Here is a 21536-nt window from a genome sequence, read left to right as displayed (position 1 = left end):
TACATTAACTTTTGAACTTTTGTACACTCTAATTTGTCAAATTGAGGCTTGTCTGAACTCCCGTCCCCTAACGTCATTGTCCGACGACGTCCATGACTACCAACCACTCACACCTAACCATTTCCTTATAGGCACTGCATCTTCCGTCATACCCGAGAGCAACGTCCAGACGATACCAGCCAACAGGCTAACCCAATATCAAAAGATCAATTCTCTAATTCAATCCTTTTGGTCCAGATGGAAACGGGACTACCTGATGGAGTTACAAAAAAGGACTAAATGGCAGACCAGCAGTCAACGGGCGCTAAAAAAAGACGACCTGGTTATACTGAAGGAAGACGATTTGGCTCCTACTATGTGGAAAATGGCTCGGATCCTGTCTACTCATCCTGGCGCTGATGGTGTAGTTAGAGTGGTCACTCTAAAAACCTCTCAAGGAACTTTCGTGAGGCCCATCACCAAAATATGCTTGATGCCCATGGACTCGGATCCAGAACCTGAAACTGTCCGGCCCAACCTCCTGGAACGCTTGGAAATTCCGGATTCTCCCGAAGTGTAAAAAAAATCTCTCACTCATTTAGATGACTTCAGGAACAACTGATACGCTGATGAGTAATACAATGATGACTCATTTAACTCTATAATCAACCTCCAGATGTCCAGGAATTTTTATGAGTTTTTACTATGCAACTTCCTGAGAAGCCCTTAAAAACATCAACTTGGACGGATCAAGCAGAGGCCAGAGAAAATGAACAATTGTGTTGTTTTAGTGAAAATAACAATGAGTGTCTAATTGTGAATAATTCGTAAATGTTTTTTTTTTGATAAGTGCTAGTAGATTAATGGAATTAGATTATATTGCCTTTTGAGTAAAGACTCAGATTCAGAGGTAGAAATTCATTAATTTGATATTTTTTTGTGATTTATTATTTTCTTGTGCTCTGTCTGTGGATTAAGTATTATTTTGTTATTATTATTAGTTACTGTCTTTAGGAATTTCACAAATCAATTTTTTAATTGATTTCCTCATCCCCGGCCCGTCTGCATGTTCAATTTTGTAAAATATAAGTTTTAATAATCTGGATACAGTCGCCATCTATGTATTGTTTGAATAGTTAATTATTAGAAATGGTGTGAATATGTGCTAACATTTTTAGAGCTCTAATATGTCGATAAGATTGTAAAAGCAACGATGGTTGGTTCACGATGTCGAGTAAGGATAGGAGGTGAAACAACGGAGGATTTTAACGTCTCCCAGGGGCTGAAAAAAGGTGATGGCTTAGCTCCCACTCTTATCAATATTGTTCTGGAGCACGTCGTGAGGAAGACAATGATTGCTACCGACTCAAACATTTGCTACAAAAGCAATCAAATAGTTGGATATGCAGACGACCTTAACATTGTCGGAAGATCCTTACAGGCTGTAAGAGAGGTGTTTGACCCTTTGGAGACTGCAGCAAGAGAGGTGGGCGCGCAAATCAATGAGAACAAAACTAAAATCATGATGCAAACCAGAACCCCACACCGCAGAATAAAAGATAAAGTGAATTTTAAAAACTCCTATAACTTTGAAGTGGTCGAAGAGTTTGCCTACCTGGGCTTCATCATAACGCAGGACAACGAAGACCCAGTAGAAGTAAGAAAGCGCATCACAGCCGCTAACAACACTTACTTTGCGTTGCTGCCAGTATTCAAATCCCGAAATGTCCATAGGAAAACCAAAATAACCCTGTATAAAACAATTATTAGAACGGTCTTGGCCTATGGATGTGAGGCGGGAACACTGACAGCAAAGTCTGCAGAACGGCTGGACACCTTCGAAAGAAACGTACTTCGAAGAATCTTAGGAGCGGTGCGAGAGGGAGAGGCATGGAGAATCCGCCACAATAAGGAGCTATATGACATCTACCAAGCTCCCAGACTCTCTACTCATTTACGGCTCCAAAGACTAAGATGGGCCGGACATGTGCACCAAATGCCAAGCACACGTGTACCAAAGAAGGTTCTAACAGGACACCCGGGAGGCAAACGAAAGGCGGGCAGACCTAGGCTGAGATGGGAGGACGATGTCAGGAAAGATGCCAGAGGACTACTCCATGTTGCAGATTGGAAGACGACGGCCGAGGACAGAGGGCGGTGGAGGCTCATGTTAAAGGAGGCCAAGGCTCGAAATGGGCTGTAGCGCCATTGAAGAAGAAGAATATGTCGATAAACAGTTGCCTTCTTTTTCATTGTGTATGTCAACAACTGTCAATGGATTAGTATTTTTAATCTATAAAGGTCCTGTTCCCAGTCTAAAAGTGTTCTTTCCTTCAGAAATTTATTACAGTAAACAGTGTTTAGCTGTACAAGGGTCGGGCCCGTTATCAATAAATTGTTATTGTCAACGTAAATATTATAAAAAGCATGTTTTGTGATACAAAATAAAAAAAGTTAAAATAAGCTCCAAGTGTTTTCAGTAAAGTCCAAAACCAGAAAAATATACAGTTATCACAGATCACTATAGTTTGAAATGGCTTACGAACTTAAAGTCTCCGTCGGGAAGATTAGCGCGGTGGGCGGTTAGACTACAGCAGTTTAACTTTAAAATTATACTGAAAAAATACAAGTTTTATAATTTTCAACACCAAGCGATAAGCGACATGACCAAGTCAAAGGATTTCCGCGTAATTTTAAAAAGGAAGCTATGGTTTCTTTATGATTGCAACAGTTAAAATGTATAAAGTGTAATCAAAATCATTATATTTATAACTGTCAAAAATTTTTAAATTTAAAATTGAGAGAATGACAACAATACGCCGGTTAAAAGCTTGCCAAAAATGCTTATCGGTAGGTCATAGATTTACTGGTTGTAAAAGCAAATATAATTATCGCAAGTGTGGTATGAATTCACACAATACTTTGTTACATTTACAGAATGAGGATAAAATGCCAAATCATCAAGAAAGCAGCACTTCTTTTAAGGCGCCTTTAATTAGTAATCATGCATCGAGAGCCCTATTGCCCGGATTCATGGGAATTCCAGGTAGGCTGTTTCCTTCATTCCACTTTTCCCGTGATTTATTCAAAACCAATTGAATGAGCTCTTTACTGTCGTATTTTATTATAGATTTGATTTACGGTTAATTTTAATGTGTAATAGAATACGTTACAACGTTATTGAATTATTATTCTGGCTCAGGCGTACAAAGTCACGAGTTGACACCGACCTTTGTGACGTCAGCTCTAACTGCATTCGAGGAGATTTCTAAAGAAATAAGGACGATAATGGATGCTAACATATATTTCAATCAACAGTTGACCGGGATGTATGCGGTAGGTATGTTGTGGTAATAACTATTTCGGAAGAACTCTTCCTTCATCAGGAGAATATTAAAAAAATTTAGAGTTTAAATAAATTAAAGTGGTCAAAAACAAATTTATGTATTTTTTTTGTAAATTATGACGAGCCACAAAGTTAATGCTTTTTACAAATTCGTAATATCGGAAAGTACGGCCAACAAAGCAACATTATTTAAAAACTTTTCTATTAAATACAGAATGCTGAGTTTAGATATATATTTCTACCAGCGGTATAACCCACAAAGGTGTATTATGTATACCCTCAAAGTGTTTGCTATAAGTGAAAAATTAATATCGACGAGTACGGCTAAACAAGCAAAAATGTATTCAATATCAACTTCTATCTACAGTGCATTAAAATGAAAGTGTTCCCCAATCATTTGACTTGAAGTTTTAATAATAATTTATCAGTGTCCTCTTCGATTAATAAAGCCAAAATGGCGTGGTTAAAAGAAGATTTAATTAATGCATATAAATAATGAAATAACATTGAATTAAAAATCAAAATTTTAAACATTGAATTAGGAGATAATCTCCACTTAATTGAATGGGATCTCTTTGATGATAAAATCAGGAATTATGTTTCCATTGTACAATTTTCAGAGTAATTATGTACCACTAGTGACACCTATGAAGGTTAGGTAATAGTATTTATGAAAAGTTCTCGCCTCTGCTATTTGTTTGTAATTAAGTCGCGTCGGCAAGGCCGATTCCTGTTTTGCGGCTTTTTGAATTTGAAGTATGCCAATAGTTTGACCGGTCAGTGGTTGAGTGGGCATAGCGCTTGGGTCTCACCCGAGCGTCGCGTGTTCGATTCCTCGGCTGGCTAAGTCCTCCATCACAACACAAGCAACATTTTCGGCTTTCTGTGGTGGTAGTAGGAGATTTTCAAACATTGTTGGGTTATTCGTAACCTGGGAATGTTTGTCTTTCTTTAAAAAAAAAAAAAAAAAAAAAGTCTTTTCATATAAAAGGTTGGGTTTTCTTAAAAACTCGCTCTTGCTCAAAAACAACCAAAGGTTTCACATTTCCTAAAGAACCACAGGAACTAGTCTGTATCTAGAGTATTTACCTATAAAACGTACCTAGTCATATCATGTGATAGTGGATATTTATTGTTAAATAAAGTGATTCAGTTTGTTCTCAATAACGGAGTTTAATTAAAAGTACCCTAATTTATAACATGGTCCTTCGAGCCGGATATTGTAATCCAAGCGAGATTACAGAAATTTACACAAAAACCAAGCGGCCAAAAATATTGAAGAGATCCGTGAGAGATCAAGCTGGAGGCAGCTGGAAGTCTGAGAACCTGGAAACACGCCATCGGATCAGACAGATAAGTGTCAATCCTTCCATATCCATCACCTATCATATCCAAAAATTCCAAAATATCTTTATTATTTTATTCAAATAATAAAATCAGAAATAATTTCTTACAAGATCTCCGATTTACTGTTTGTCAATATCATAAAAAAATTGCAAATCAAAACTTAATTTTGTATGACATTTCACAATAACAATATTAGCTACGTGTTTTATATGCAGATTATATCGAAAATAGTAAATATTGTAAGGATCTTGTCATCATTTCTCTCAAATTGGAGTATTAATACGCGAATAATTTACTAGTTTTAGTGATTTATTGTAGTGATCATTTAATTATCGGAAATTTATTGTCGCTATTCATAATACGATGGAGAAATCGAAAGGATTAGTGAACAAATGCGGAGTTTTAAGGGGAAAATTAACCAGATTCAATGATGCATTGAATACTCTTTCAACTCACGAAATAAAACTAAGATCTGACAGAATTAAATCGATAATTGATGAATTTTAAGTTATTCAGGATGAAATTGAGGATATTTCAGATGTAAATGAAATCGAAAATGCTTCTCAGAGAGAATCATTTGAAAATAAATATTATTCATTAATGGCAACGGTTAAAGGTGCATTAGAATCCGTAGAACAATCGAGGGTAGAAATAAAATTACCTGACCTAAAGTTACAAGAATTCCACGGAGACCAGAAAAATTGGAACACCTTTGTAGAAACTTTTAAGACTTTAGTTCACAATAATAATTCGTTAAGCAATGTGCAGAAATTTTATTATTTGCAATCTTGCTTAAAGGGAGAAGCAATTTAAATCATTTCGAATTTAGAGATCTCTGATTCTGGATATCAAGGAGCATGGGAATTATTACATGAGAGATATTCTAATTTAAGGGCAACTGTATTGTAATTCATATTCCAAATGAAGGAAATGAAGCAGGAAGATGCAGTCGCATTGCATTGATAGATGGAACTAACGTTAACTTAAAAGCTTTACACAACTTAGGAGTTCAAGTAAATCAATGGGATGCTTTAATTATTTACATAATTTCAAACAAATTAGGCGTGATTACTAGAAAACATTGGGAACAAAGCCCTATTGAAGGTAAGAGAAGTTGCCAACACTGAAAGAGTTCTTGAAATGTTTAGCTTTACGAGCTCAAACTTTAGAACTTATGCAAACTATGGACAAAAAACCGCACAGCCAAATTAAATCACATTTAGGAATTAATAATAGGGAATCAGCTGTGTTATTATCTGTAAAAAAGGGAAAATGCACATTCTGTGGTGAGGATCATCCGATCTTTTACTGCAAAAAGTCGGAAAGGATAGAAGCCTTGAAAAAGAGCCAAGCATGCTTCAAATGTTTGAAGCCGGGTCATCTTGCACAGGATTGCAGGATCACCTTTAAATGCAAACAATGTGACAGTAATGATCACAATACGTTGCTTCATAAAGAGGGATTCCGTGTAGAATCTCCAAATTTAGAAACTGAGGAAGAAGATGTCTCAGTTAACAATCATTCTGCCGTAGGTAAGGCAGAAAATTTAGTATTGTTGTCTACAGCGATAGTAGGTATCGTGGGTAATGACAATAATTTATAAAGTGAAAACTGTAACATACGGGTTAAGTCCCTCCTCTTTCCTAGCTACAAGATGCCTACAACAAGTTGGTATGGATAACCAAATTACTTTTCCTAAAGCTAGTCAAGTCATAAAAAACAATTTTTACATGGATGACCTGGAGACGATAATTTGGAATCCTGTAGAAATTTAAAAGGTCAATCAATTGATATATTGCTGTCTGCAGGCATGAGGTTACGAAAATGGAGATATAATGGCTTGGATTTGTCATCCGAGTCGGGCCAAGCTGAAATTGCCGGACCGAACAATTTTGAAAAAATTCTGTCTGACAAACCCAAGAATAAAAAATATTATTGGAGTGATTCTACTATAGCGTTATGTTGGATAAAAGGTCAACCAGCACGTTGGAACACATTCGTAGCGAATCGAGTCGCTGAAATTCAAGAACTTAGTAACCCAGAACAATGGCGTCATGTGCCATCCTATGACAACGCAGCAGATATATTATCAAGAGGAGCTACTGCTGATCAACTAGTGAATTCCTCAATATGGTGGCATGGGCCAGAGTGGTTGACTAGAGAAAACAACACTTGGCCGGTATCGAAAATATCTTGCTCAAACCCTCCTGAAATTAAAGGAAAAAATGTTTTGATTGTAACTAATCCGGAAGAATGGGACATCTTTAAAATATTCTCTTCTTTAACTAAACTAAAACCTGCAACTGCCTATGTATTAAGATTTATAAATAATTGTGATAAGTTAAAGACCAAAATATCAGGAAATTTAAACGTTGAAGAATTTGAATTAGCTTTGAAATATTTAATTGTATTGTCACAAAAATACAGTTAGTTAGTTCTTTAAAGGCTCTCAACCCGTTTTTACATGACCAATTAATACGAGTTGGTGGGAGATTGTCCACAGCAACACATTTAACTTTTCAACAAAAACATCCTATTATTTTACCTGCAAGGCATAAGTTGACAGAATTAATAATACGTCACTACCATTATGCGAATTTACATGCGGGAGCACAAGCGTTACTAGCCGAAATAAGGTTAAAATTTTGGCCGATATTCGGTAAAAACACAGAAAAACGAATATTACATAACTGTATAATATGTTTTAGATGCCGCCCCGTCGTAGGCCAGCAAATTATGGGTAATTTGCCTATGGACCAAATCACCCCTAACAGGCCTTTCTCTGTAACCGGTTTGGACCACGCGGGTCCTCTCCAAATCATAAGTGGAGTTCTGAAGAGAGCCCCTCTAATTAAATCGTATCTATGTATTTTTGTTTGTCTTGCTACTAAACTACATTTTTCTACATTTAGAGCTTGAAACAGACTAATTTAGCGATTTTTTTTTAAAATTGTTTGAAACGGTTTATATCTAAGGGTTATGACTAAGGGTGGGCTGCCCCATCAGCGAGTGAAAAAACCCCGCCACTGCTGTTGTGCCGGTTCGTGACCGGAGGGGACCCAGCAGCAGCGTTTGGGGCGCATTGGATGCCCTCTCCAGCCGGACTCTCCCGGCCTATCGCCTAGCACCGCAGTGGGTGGGCTGGAACCAATCACTCCTGGACAGCCTGAACCCCAGATTCCTACCCACCCCTCATACATTTCCTTTCCAAAAAAAAAAAAACTTAAAGTCATGAATATACATCAAAACAAATTTAACATCATTACAGCGGCTAGTAGCAGGCGTCTCCGGTGCGGGCCAAAACTGTTGGTAAATTTTGCCAACATTCGCGGCCTGCACACAAATTTAAATTCTGTTCATCACCATCTTTTGTCACGTCCCAACCTTCTTTTCCTATCCGAAACGCCTTTGACCGGGTCTGGCACCGAGGACTTGTCAACAAATTGCCTTCTTACGGACTTCCCGCATCGCTGTGTACGTGGATTGCTGACTTTTTAAGGGATAGGTCGATTCAGGCGGTTGCAGACGGTTTCACCTCTTCCTCACACTCTATAAATGCTGGCGTCCCACAGGAATCGGTTCTGTCTCCGACTTTGTTTTTGTTGCACATCAATGACCTTTTGACATGTGCTGTGCAAGGCACATGTCTCATAATAGATAGGATTAAACTAAGAAGAATAAGACAGAAAGTACGCGAGCAAATTTTAACCGAAGAAAGAGTAACAGAAATTCCTTCATTATATTTCGATGGAAGGAAAAGAAAAGACGGCTAAAACTGTTTTAAAAAGATCGAAAAGGCTTAGAGTGATTGTTCAAGAGGAACATATTTCGATTATTAAAGAACCAGGTACTGTTGATGTTGGGTAAGGGGTTCCAGCATCGGGCAGTGCAAAAAATATTGAAAGAGCTATCCACAGCTTTTTAACGACTGAAAAGATATCACTAGAAGGTTTAATGGCTGTTAGCTGTGATGGAACAAACACAAATACAGGGAAAGTGGGAGGCGTGATTTGTCTTTTGGAAAACAGACTATCTCGACCATTGCAATGGATAATTTGTGTCTTACACGCCAATGAGTTACCATTGAGATATTTGTTTACCTATTTGGATGGCCCTACTGCAGGACCTAAATCATTTGCAGGTCAAATTGGTAAAGCATTCAAGATATGCGAGACGCTGCCGTTGGCCAACTTTGAGAAGATAGAAGGTGAACTACCTCCACAAATATCCACAGATAACAGTACAGACCAGAAATATTTACAAGAAATTACTACTGCTGTCTTAAATAGATCCTGTTCTCCTGATTTATTACAGAGAAGCCCAGGTAAACTACCCCATGCTCGCTGGTTGACAAGAGCTAATCGCATACTGCATTTGTATATTTCGAAAGAAAATCCACAACAAAATCTTGTGACTTTGGCAACGTTTGTCGTATAATCATACCCTCCTGTTTGGTTTGCTATCAAAACACATTCATCCTGCAAAGATGGTTCAAATCATTTATGGAAGCTCATTAACAGCACTAGATATTTTTCCAACGAGTTGTTAGAGATAGTGGACCCTGTTATAATTCAAAACAGTTACTTTGCTCATCCAGAAAACTTGTTGTTGGGTATGATAACAGATTCCCGTAAACACACTAGAGAACTCGCTGCAAGACGCATTTTAAAGGCTCGTCAAGTTAATAAAAATTCTGTTTCGCGCATATTTCAGGTGCCAAAAGTGGACTTAAATGCATGTTCTTACATAGACATGACTTTTGACTTTTGATTTACTTTATTTTACAGAGTTCCTAAACATGAGTTTACTGACTCTAACATAATTATAATTGATTATCTTTAGATACTTTACTGTTATTTTTATTATTATAGTGGTGTTGAAAAAGAGCTTAAAAACTATACTGCGGCTGTAGGCAGGTTATTATTCCTTCCGGAGGACTATCTTGGGTTTTTTAAATTTAAATTTATCGTTTTCGCTATATTTGGAAAGTGAATTTATTGTTGGATTACTGTGGCTGGAAAGGCCGGCATAAAATTTGGTTGCTTGGGAAACAATTAAGTCCTTTATCAACGGAATGTTGGTGTCTTTATGGATAGAAGAAATTCTAATCCATTTAGGTGCATTTAAAGCAAGTTTAATGGCTTTATTTTGAAATAATTCAATCTTTTGTATTAGACTTGGGGCGGCGTGCCCCCAAATGGGGCATCCGTAAGTGAAACCTGGTCTTATTGTTGTTTTATAAAGAAGTAATTTATTATCCGTTGATAAACGACTTTTCTTTCCCATCATTGGATAAAGTGATGCTAGACATTTATTTGCTGCTGTTATTTTAATAGTTATATGTTTCTTCCAGGTGAGCTTGGAGTCAAGCGTTACACCTAGGTATTTAATTGACTTTTCCCATGGAACCTTTTCCCCAAACAGTTTAATGAATGGGGGCCGCTTAGGCCGTGTCTTTGAGAAAACGGTCGCGGCGCTTTTAGTAGGGTTTATTGAAATTCTCCACTTTTTGCACCACTCTTCAGTTAGAGTGGCCTGTCTCTGAACACGCTTTGTGGCGATGCTCTCGACTGTTGAACTAGACATGATGTTAGTGTCATCCGCAAATTGAGTGATTTGAATGTTATGGTCAATGGGTTTAGGAATGTCACTAGAGTAGATGTTATACAAGGATGGAGAGAGTTGACTGCCTTGAGGGACCCCAGCTGATAAGGGGCGGGTTGTGGAGAAGACGTTTTCTGACTTGACTTTAAAGCATCTATCTCTCAGGTAGCTAGCTATTAATTGCGTAAGTCTCAAAGGATACCCGAGAGCGTTCATTTTATATAAAAGGCCGTTGTGCCAGACTTTATCGAAGGCTTTACTTACGTCGAGTGAGAGGATTACTGTTTTTTTCCTAGTATTAAATCCCTCCGTGATGTGTTCCACAGCACGCAGGAGTTGGTGAGAGGTGGAATGACCTGCTCTGAAACCATGTTGGAAGTCTGGCAAGAATTTACTGTCCTGAGTGAATGAGTTTAATCTTGATAGTATAACTTTTTCCAGGATTTTACCTAGGCAAGGAAGGAGGCTAATAGGCCGATGATTCTCCGTTAATAGTGGGTCCTTGCCTGGTTTGGGAATTAAAATTACGTCAGCTTCTTTAAAATCCTTTGGAAAGCAACGTAATCTCAGCGACGCGTTGCAGATGGCTGTAATAGCGCAAATGCCTTTCTTTGGCAGATATTTTAAGATTTTATTTGAGATGCCGTCAGGACCGGCTGCTTTTTTTTCTTTAATTTTTTAATTATGTTGTTTATTTCCTTAGGAGTTGCGAACCTGATTGGAGGGTCTTCAGGATCTAGACTTAAGATTGATTCTACTTTTGAATCCACCTTTGCTACGAAAGCTGGGTCGTCGTAGTCTGTATTGGGAGAGAATTGACTTTGAAGGCTATCTGCGAAGGCTTCAGCCTTGTTTGCAGCGGAGTATACTAATCCGTTGGGGCCTTTAATCGGAGAGATTTTAGTTTTTGGGCGTCTGAGTGCTTTAGAGATCTTCCAGTACGCTGCTCTATCGTCTTCGAGAGTTGAGATGAAGTCGTGCCATCGCTCGTTGCGGAATTTGCTGAGGGCCTCACGTACTTCTCTGTTTAGTCTATTAAAATGATGCTTTACTATTGGATTGCAAGATCTCTGCCACTCTTTCCTAACAAGATTTTTTTCCCTAATAAGATCTTTGATCTCTTCGGGTATTCCATGTCGTGTGGTGTTGGTAGGAATCTCAACGGACGCCTCGTTGATGCATGATTTTAATGTTTGAATTAAGGCGGAGGTAGCAGCGTTAAGAGTGGCTTCGTCGGGAATTGATGTGGGAATTGTTATATTTTTATTCATTAGTTCGTTAAGTTTATTCCATTTAATTTTAGTTGGTAGAGGATTAACGGGGACCAGAGGGTTAGAGCCTCCTGTTAGAGAGAGGAGAACTGGATCGTGGTCAGATGAAAGTTCGTTAAGTACTCGGAGGGAGTGCAGATGGCTAGTATTTTTAAGAATGACGATGTCAATCACGTCCGGATTTCCGGTATGGTGATGAATTGTTGGTCTATCTGGAGCATCGACTACGATAGGATGGGTACTCGCGTAATTTGCGAGTACGTTACCTTTGGTGTTATTTTTTAGGCTGTGCCACGATCCGTGCTTTGCGTTCGTGTCCCCAGCTATTATAGTGGGGACATTTTCAGACAAGAGATTGTCTAATTCTGCTGGAATTAATTTGCGGGTAGGGGGTGAGTAGACAGAAATAAATTTAAGTGGTCCGGAAGAGGTATTGATTATTACCGAGGTGGATTCAATGTTATTACTAGAGAATGAATGTGCTAGACGGTGGTCAATATTATTTTTAACCAAGATGGCGGTTCCGCCTCCTCTGTTGGCTAGTCTGTCGTCACGGTAGGTTATGTAATTTGGTATTTTGAAGTTCCTGGAAGGCTTGAGCCAGGTCTCGTTAATGAGGAATACTTCAATGCTATAATCGTGAAGGAATTCAATTATTTCCTCCTTGTGAGCTAGGACTGAGCCATTGGCGTTCCAAAAGGCCGTCTGTAAGTTGATTAATTTAACATTTTGTCTAGACATTGTGATTTCTTATCAGGGCTTGAATTTTTGCCAGCTCTTTGGTGGCATGTTGAATAGTAAATTGAAGCGCCGTGGCTTGTTCAATAAGTGCCTGGACATGTACGGGGTCCAGGAGTCGTGAAGGAGAGTCGGGAGAGGAGTCTTGGGGAGTTGGTTTCGGATCGGGCTGGCGCTCTAACCTGTGTTGTTGGCTACTGCCCTGTGTGATGGGCGCCCTTTGTTCCCTCTGGGAATTTCAGGGATTGTAATAGTGTGGCTCGGGCCACCTGCGGTGAGAGGGAGGTAGGGGAGGGAAAGCAGCTTGCGAGGCTGCGGGAACAATGGGAGTTTGAGTTTGATTTATCTGAGTTTGATTTAACTGATTCCGCTTTTGCGGCTGACTTTGATGGCCCTGTCTCTCTTGGCGGTTAATATTTGATTTATTTACATTGTAATTGCGATTATAATTGTTATTTTTATTCCTATTGAAGTTATGATTTTTTTGGGGCCTGGCGGGGCACCCACCGTAATTTGCCGTGTGCGCTCCTTCGCACAGGGCACATTTAGCCGGGGTATCCCTCGGCTTTTTGCAGTCAGAAGACCTATGTGGTCCTCCGCATTTTACACATTTTTCGCTGCCATGGCAGCAAGTGGCCGAATGGCCGTGGGCCTGGCAACGGTAGCATTGCCCTATCCTTCCCTTGTTGCGAAGGGACTCTACTTGTATCCTTAGCCTGAATAGAGACGTTAAATTATTAAAAATATCTTTGCCCGCTTCGTTCTTACTCAGCGTGACAAGAACTAAGGGGATGGGCTTTTTTGTGCGCCCATCCTTCATCCTATGGACGGCAATAACAGGGAATTTTTTTATCAGCTCTTCCTTGATCTCCTCGGAGGAGATGTCCTCCGGAATGCCTCTGAGAACGACCCTCAGCGGCTTTTCTTCGGGGAGTCTAAAAGTGTGGAATTCTATGTTCCTTGCTAATAGATTTCTCGTGACGGCGTGATGGTCACGCGGCGATTTCGTCAAGATATGGAGACCAGTCCCCATATTCTTCGCCGAGAAATCTATCCCTTTATCTTCAAGTGAGCGAAAAAGGGATGTTGTTTCGCTTTTCTTGTGCAAAACTATCGGGGGAATACGCGCGAATTTGCGTGGCGCTGTCACTACTTCAGATGTCCCAGTTTGTTGGGTAGCTGACGTAGGGGTCGGGGACGGCGATCTTAAAACTTCAAATTTATTTTTAATGTTATTAATAGCCGCCTCGGCTCTGGGCGACTGAGAGCCAGTTTTTTTTTAGGGAGAGGGGATGAGCGAGGGGAATTGACAGGAGTCAGTGACCCGCTAGAGTTGGTGTGCGATCTTTTTCGCCTGGCTACGAGTTCGTAGGTTGATTCATCAGACGATGAAGCGCAGTCCTCCATCTCAACAAGATTGTGGTGTTCCAAACAACGAGAACAACTCGGTTGAGATGGGGTTAGCTGTCTGGGAGAGGCTTCAACGGCCTCCTCTAGATAAGTTTTTAAAACAATGCTGGCGAGGTGATCTTTCTCCTCCGAAGAAAGATCACGCCCCAGGCGGTTTGCCATAAGAGACCTGACGTCGGTCTCGAAGGGACCTTGGTGGGAAGACATAATTGGGTTTATTTGATTTATTTTATTTTAATTAAACGAAAAAATATGTAATTTGTATGCGCTTGGTTACTAAGTGGTGCTGAAGGCTAATTGATATTTACTTGTAAAAATTCTGAGAAATGAAAGCGGTTTGGTGCGCGGCTAATTGGTTTTTAATGAGTTATGTTGCCGGGTGAGCGGATTCTATGAATTGGGTAATTAACGGCTTGTTGCTAGCTGATGAATTATTAGGAATGAGTCACAGGAAAAAACGCGGCAATTGGCCGTAAAAATATTTGCAAATGCTGTACTTAAAAATAAAAAGCAGGATTTTATCTAAAAACGGGCGAAAAACTCTGTAACGTACAAATTAAATAAATGAAGGAATCACTGAGCGTATATAAAAATGGAAGACTTACGGGACCTTAGAAGGCCGACGTGAAGCACTTAATGCACGTAAAAAACTTGAAAAACTTGAAACTTCACCACAAACAAACAAATATTTGCAAATGCTGTACTTTAAAATAGGAAGCAGGATTTTGTCTAAGAACTGCCGAAAAACTCTGTAACAAACGAATTAAATAAATGAAGGAATCACTGAGCGGATATTAAAACGAAAGACTTACGGGACCTTAGAGGGCCGCCGTGAAGCGCTGAGTACGCTTAAAAACTTAAAACTTCACCACAGACACACACTGATCACTGAGTATTTACGACAACAGACTAGCTGGAAATGATCAAGAACTGTTTTGGCAATCGTGAACGATAATAAACTGTACGTAGGACAGGAGATGTTATCGCTACCGATGGCAGAAGCAGAATGTTTTGACATAGATTGACTGGCATCAAAATATATACGAACCCCAAATACTGATGAATATTTCCGATGAGCATTTACAAGATCTTACTGAAAATGGAGAAGATACAGTGTTGGAGTTTATGAGACCGCCTTGCCAGACCCAGGCTGTTTAAAGATCAGTAAAAGTTGTGACAGAAGCAGCTCTAAATGTATTCGACAAGACAAGACTAGAGGGATTCCTAAAATCTAAATTAGCATCTCGAAAATTCAAGCCAAAGTTTGAGCCGAAAAAGGATTTTTGCTATAAAAAATTATGTTATTCATACCAACATAACTTTCTGAACCTGTGTTTACTTGTGAAATAAATGATTTTATTAATTAAAATCTACTTTTATTTTATCATTCAATGCATAATATATTATATTTACTTATTATTTGGTTTATAGGGTGTTTAATACAAAACGTCTATAAAACCTTAAAAAATTTCAAGTCTATGGCGGGACCTCAAGCTGTCGAGCTAGAACTTCCAAATTAAGAAGTGTTATTTACAATTACATAAAGCAACTTTTACCTGGTATTCCAATTCGAATTTCGAAAAAAACAAATTTTTCATACAAAAGTGTTCCACCCTAATGTGCATCGAGTATTTCCTCCTGGGGTAAAAATAATCTCGTCGAATTTATTATTTCAAAGACCCAATCCTGTCTGATTACGTCTAAAAGGGATCCAAATGATAATCTAGTCTCCTTCAACGGAAGCAATCTTCCGAACAGGCCTTCCATTGATATGCTTGGTGTAACTATAAGTGACCAGCTCAGGTACGGGGGCTCCATCGAAGCCAGAGTAAAGTTGGCCTCTCAGAAGCTGGGCGTACTGTACAGGGCCCGCAGATACTTTAATAGTACACAACTGCTGACCCTGTACAAATCGCAAGTGCGCCCTACTGTCGAATTTGGCAGCCATCTCTGGTCCGGAGCCCCTAAATACCTGAAAAAAACCCTTGACTCTGTGCAAAAACGGGCGGTCCGTTTGATAGATTCCCCAATCTTAACAAACGGACTGCAATCTTTAGAGCACAGGCGTCAGGTAGGTATGCTGTCTTTGTTCTATCGGTATTACAATGGAAGATGCTCTGAGGAACTAGCGTCATTGATTCCTTCGGCACCGGTGCGTAGTCGGGATACACGCCAAACGCGCGCCCAACATTTGTACACGGTTGACATTTGTCACATGAGAACGGGTCGCTTCTAAGATTCGTTCTGAAGTTCAACAGCTCGGCTGTGGAACGAACTGCCGGCCTCTGTGTTTCCTCCCTCCGACAACATGGGACTCTTCAAGACCCATGTTTACTCCTTCCTCTCCACAAAAAGGCCCTCCACACAGCATCCCCAAAGATGACATAGGCCGTGAGGGAAATTATTTTCTTCAGGGCCTCCTGTGTGGAGAAAAAAAATATCTCGCAGAGGTCAACCCAAGAAAATATATTCCGACAATGCTTCTACTTTCAAAGGAGCATGTAATAAACTGGAGGAACTTTATGCCAGTTTGAGAAAAATTGATGACAAAATTCAGGAGTATTTAGCAAATAGGTCAATAGAATGGCATTTTATAGCTCCACGCGCACCAACGCAAGGAGGTCTGTGGAAGGCCGCAGTCAAATATCACTTTTATAGAATTACTAATTGTTCATCTTTAACTTTTGAGCTTTTATATACTGTACTATGTCAAGTCGAAGCCTGTCTCAACTCCAGACCCTTAAAACTATTGTCTAACGATCCTAATGATTTAAATCCTCTGACTCCTAACCATTTCCTTATGGGCACAAATGCATCTGTTATTCCAGAAGAAGATGTCCGAGATGTACCATACAACAGACTAAATCAGTATCAAAAAATGACGGAACTAATTCAATTGTTTAAAATTGAATAATGCAGTTTTTATCTAGGACTCACACCTCTCCAAGTAGATAAAATTGAATAGTATGTAAACAAGATAATTAGTTGTAAAAATTATACATAGATGTCGGTAGGTGCAAACTCCCAAATAGATTATAAAAGATTTGATTTTCATTGTACCTTCCTCTTTTTCGCTAACGCTTTTAATAAGTAAAGACAAACCTCCTTGGTCTGTCTTGGGTAGTTTGGATCTCCTGATATTCACAATGTAATTGGGAATAGAGCAAATAAAAGTCAAGAGTCCTTTTAAAGTTTCTGATGTGTTATCATTTACAAGTTCCTTCCAATCAAAACTTAACATCTCTAAAAAACACTTCTTCTGCTGGACCAGATGAAATTCCAACCAAAATCCTTAAAACTCTGTCTTCGGAGATTATATTACCTCTAGAATACTTTATAAACCTAAGCATTACACAGGGCTACTTCCCCTCTAACATAAATCAATGTATTGTAATTCCCATCTACAAATCTGGAAACAAGACAGATACCAACAACTATAGACCAATTCCTTTACTGAATAGCTTGTCTAAAGTTTTTGAAAACCTCATTAATGCACAACTTTTAAAATTCGTTGAGATCCATAAATAATTTTCTATTTATTTTAACATGTTCCCCCGAAACGGAGCAGCATTGACAATACTGTATTACATAACCATATATTTAAATCACTGTCAAATCTCAACAGAACCTATCGGCAACAAGTTGACGCTGAAGCCTACAGTATATAAAAAAACTCAGAGCAAATAATGAATTCTGCGTTCTTATCACACCAAAAAACAGCGCCGAAACAAGTGAAACTCTGAAAAAAATAGTACAAGAAAAAGTCAAGCCGGGGAAATTAGGTATTCAAATCAACGCTATAAAACAGATTTCATCGAACAGACTCGTCATAAAGTGTCCTGAAAAAAAAAGATGTAGACCAACTATCAACTGTGATAAATAACGAAGTCAGGGAAGTAAATGTAGAAGAAATAAAGAAAACATAACCCACAATGATCTTCGAGGGAATTTCAAATGATTACAATAAAGAAGACTTTGTTGCGGACATAATCAACCAGAATGAAGGCGTCAAAATAACAACTCAAGGTCTAAACACAAGTACCCTATTTGAAATTTTAAAAATAATAAAAAATATTTTAATGACTATGTAAGCTACATTGTCGAAATAAACAGCAAAGGCAGAAAAGAAATTATAAAAGAAAAAAAAATCAATCTGGGGAACTAGCGAATATATGTGAAAGACACAAATCCTGTCGTACAATGCTATTTCTGCCTTAAATTTGGGCACACATCAAGCAGATGCCTACAAAAAGTAACAAATAAAATGTTGTGTATGCACTGTGGAGGTGACTCTCCTACAAGGACTGAAAATAAGCAACCTCTCCAAAATGTAAAGTTTTAAATCAGGTGATAAATTAATAACCATCGACCTATATCAGTACATATTATTATCAAATTTCTCTCTTTTTTTTAAAGGTAGTGTTAGAATTTGTCTGAGTTTCAAACCAATTATATAATTAATATAGATTAACTGATTTAGAACATAGATGGCGCTAATTGAGTAATTAGAAAATAATGAATTGTTGTTTTATCCCTCCTATACAGCTGATTGGTTTGACCATCGCTGTGCTGAAGCTGTCAGACTCAAAAATACGGCTTTTAATGCACTCCGGAAGATTAGCTCCATGAATAACCTTTCGGAATACCGAAAACGGGCAAAGGATTGTAAGAGAGTTCTAAATAGAGCTAAGAGCGATCACGACCAGAGAATTGCGAAAAAGCTGGCTGACTGCCCCACTGGTAGCCGTGCTTTCTGGTCACTCGCTAGCTCGATCGGAAGAAATTTCTGCAGAACCACTTTCCCACCTCCAGAGATGTGCTTTATTTCAAATAAATCCATTTCAAATGGAAATGCAAAATGCAAAATGGGTATTTTCCATTTTGCATTTTAAATGCTTTTCTAAAAACCATTTTGCATTTTGCATTTTAAATGCTTTTCTCAATGCATTTTCCATTTGAAATGCTTTTTTGCAACATTCTTCCTACTATCTCAACTCATCTTTTTTTCATAAGCCCCAAATATCAGTCGGTCCTCAATTTACATTTGTCAAGTTGCTCCCTGGTAGGATAGGTAGGAGCCCTGGCAATTGAGTGATACCATTACAAAAAATACTGATTCAAATACTGAACATGGGGACATGACGCTGTAGTATTAAATGTTAGATAGCAGTTTCTATGTTTTTACGTTGGCAACATTAGTCCCGCTCAAATTTTTTGTGGTTTCATAATCTCTAGTCGTGGTGTTTTTGGATTTACCATCATGTAATATGTTTGTTCTACATTGATGTCCATTATTAAATGACAAAATTGTTTAAAAATTTTATAATTATTTTAATTGTTTGACCTGAGAAACCATTTTGCATTTTCAATGCATTTTGAAAATAGGTATTTTGCATTTTGCATTTGAAATGCTTTTCTAAAAACCATTTTGCATTTTGCATTTTCAAATGGAAAAGTTTTGACCCATTTCCATTTTGCATTTCAAATGGTTTTGGGTACCCATTTTGCACATCTCTGCCCACCTCTGACAAAGCCTGATGGTCGGCTGGCTAACTCGGCCCGTGAGAAAGCTGAATTATTAGGCAAAATTTTCGCGGAAAACTCAACTCTTCAAGATAACGGAGAGACTCCCCCCTTCCATTCCGCAATGCGGTTTTCAAATGGAGGAACCGAAGATCCGGAGCAGAGAGGTTCTCCGAGTCTTGAACGAGCTGAAAGTCGACAAAGCCAGTGGGCCGGACGGAATACCTGCCTTGGTCCTCAAGAGGTGTTCTGCAGAAATGACTCCAGTGCTCGCGAAATTATTTAGGCTCTCTCTCAAAGGTGGAAAGGTGCCAGATCTTTGGAAAAAGGCAATCTTCCACCCAATCCCAAAAAAGGGGGACCACTCCGACCCTTCTAACTACCGCCCCATAGCCATCACTTCCATACTCTCGAAGGTATTAGAAAGGGTGGTTAGCAACAAATTGCTCACATATCTCGAGAATAACAATATCCTAAACGATCGACAATATGGATTTCGTCGAAACCGATCGTGTGGCGATCTACTCGGATATGTGACGCATATTTGGGGGCGGTACATGGAACGTTTTGGTGAAACTCAAACCGTTGGGTTGGATATCTCCAAAGCCTTTGACAGAGTCTGGCACCGGGCGCTTATCGGGAAGTTACCATCGTATGGGATCCACCCAACCCTGCATAGTTGGATTGCAGACTTTCTGAGGGGAAGAACAATTCAAACCGTGGTTGACGGCTCTTCTTCCTCACCGCACCAAATCAATGCGGGGGTGCCACAAGGATCTGTGCTGTCTCCGACGCTGTTTTTATTGCACATCAACGATCTCGTTGAATGTGCACCAATTCACTGCTACGCTGATGACAGCACCGTTCACGGGGGTTATCTTTTTGACAGGCCCCCTTCCACCCATGATGTCCGAACAGCCCGGGAAGTTTTGAAGCAAAAAATTGACCACCACCTCGAGATGGTTCGTGCCTGGGGTAAGGCCAACTTGGTCAGTTTCAACGTCTGAAAAACCCAAGCGTGTCTGATTTCGGCAAAGAGGGAGATCAATGACTGTCTGGTGCAATTTTATGGGAGCACTCTCCCCAATAAAGACTCCATTGAAATGCTTGGAGTTACTATATCAGACCAGCTCAAGTATCGGGGATCCATAGAAGCCCGAGTAAATCAGGCCTCCAAAAAGTTGGGCGTCTTGTACAGGGCTAGGAGATTCTTCAACAGTGACCAGCTGCTGACCCTGTACAAGTCCGCCCAACTATTGAATTTGGGAGCCACCTTTGGGCTGGTGCCCCAAAATACTTGATAAACATGCTTGAATCTGTGCAAAGGAGAGCGATCCGTCTGATTGACAATCCGTTGTTAACAGACCGATTGCCTTCTCTAATGCATAGACGCAATGTAGGCATGCTGTGTATGTTCTACAGGTATTTCAATGGAGCCTGCTCCAAGGAGCTAGCAGCATTGATTCCTGATGCACCGGTGCACGTGCGCGAAACTCGACGGACACGAACTGTACACACGTTCACGGTTGACGTTGGCTTCATGAGAACGGGCCGTTTTTACGAGTCGTTTTTGTGTAAGTCGGCTCGTATGTGGAACGAGCTACCGGCATCTGTTTTTCCTCCCTCCTATAATCCGAGCCTCTTCAAGGCCCGCATTAACAAATCCCTTCCTACAGCCCCTACCTTATTCCGCCTCACAACGCCGCCCAACCGGGTGGTGACATAGTTCCCCTGTCTGTACACTGCACAGGCAGGGACACTCTTGTGAGGTGTCACATAAAAAACAAAAAAAATACGGGCAGTGAAACTAGGTTATTTAAAGACTGATTTAATTAGAGAACTTCACTTCTCCTCGATATTTCTAGCTTAATAAACACAAAGTAATTATTATATTCGCTGTCCGTTGGTTGAGTAATTTCATCAGAGTGTCGGTAGCAATGTAAACTTTGAAAAACATAACAATAAATCGATGGAATTCATCTTCTCAAAAGTGTTTTATTTACAATGAAGATCTACCTTCTGTTCACAGAGTCCTAGCTTTTAACATTTGGTCCTTCGAGCCGGATGATAAAAACGAATAACAAAATACAATCGGAGTGCGCGATTTAAAAAAAAATACCAATCATTGGAATCGCGTCGAAGCTACATCAAGAACCTGCATCCAGGAACAAGAAGACCAGATGATTCATCAAGAAGACAAGTAAACCACTGGCAGGTTGACCATCCCTTTACACCTTATGATCCGTTTAGAAAGAACAGATTCAATCGGTCAAGGTGTTAATAAACATAATTTTAAGTAAATGTAATTTTTACACTGA

This window comes from Hesperophylax consimilis, chromosome 22 (genome assembly GCF_061612785.1).
Source record: "Hesperophylax consimilis isolate HC1 chromosome 22, BYU_Hcon_1.0, whole genome shotgun sequence".
Taxonomy (NCBI): domain Eukaryota; kingdom Metazoa; phylum Arthropoda; class Insecta; order Trichoptera; family Limnephilidae; genus Hesperophylax; species Hesperophylax consimilis.
The sequence above is the reverse complement of the archived record's forward strand: the minus strand, read 5'-3'. Positions refer to the sequence as shown.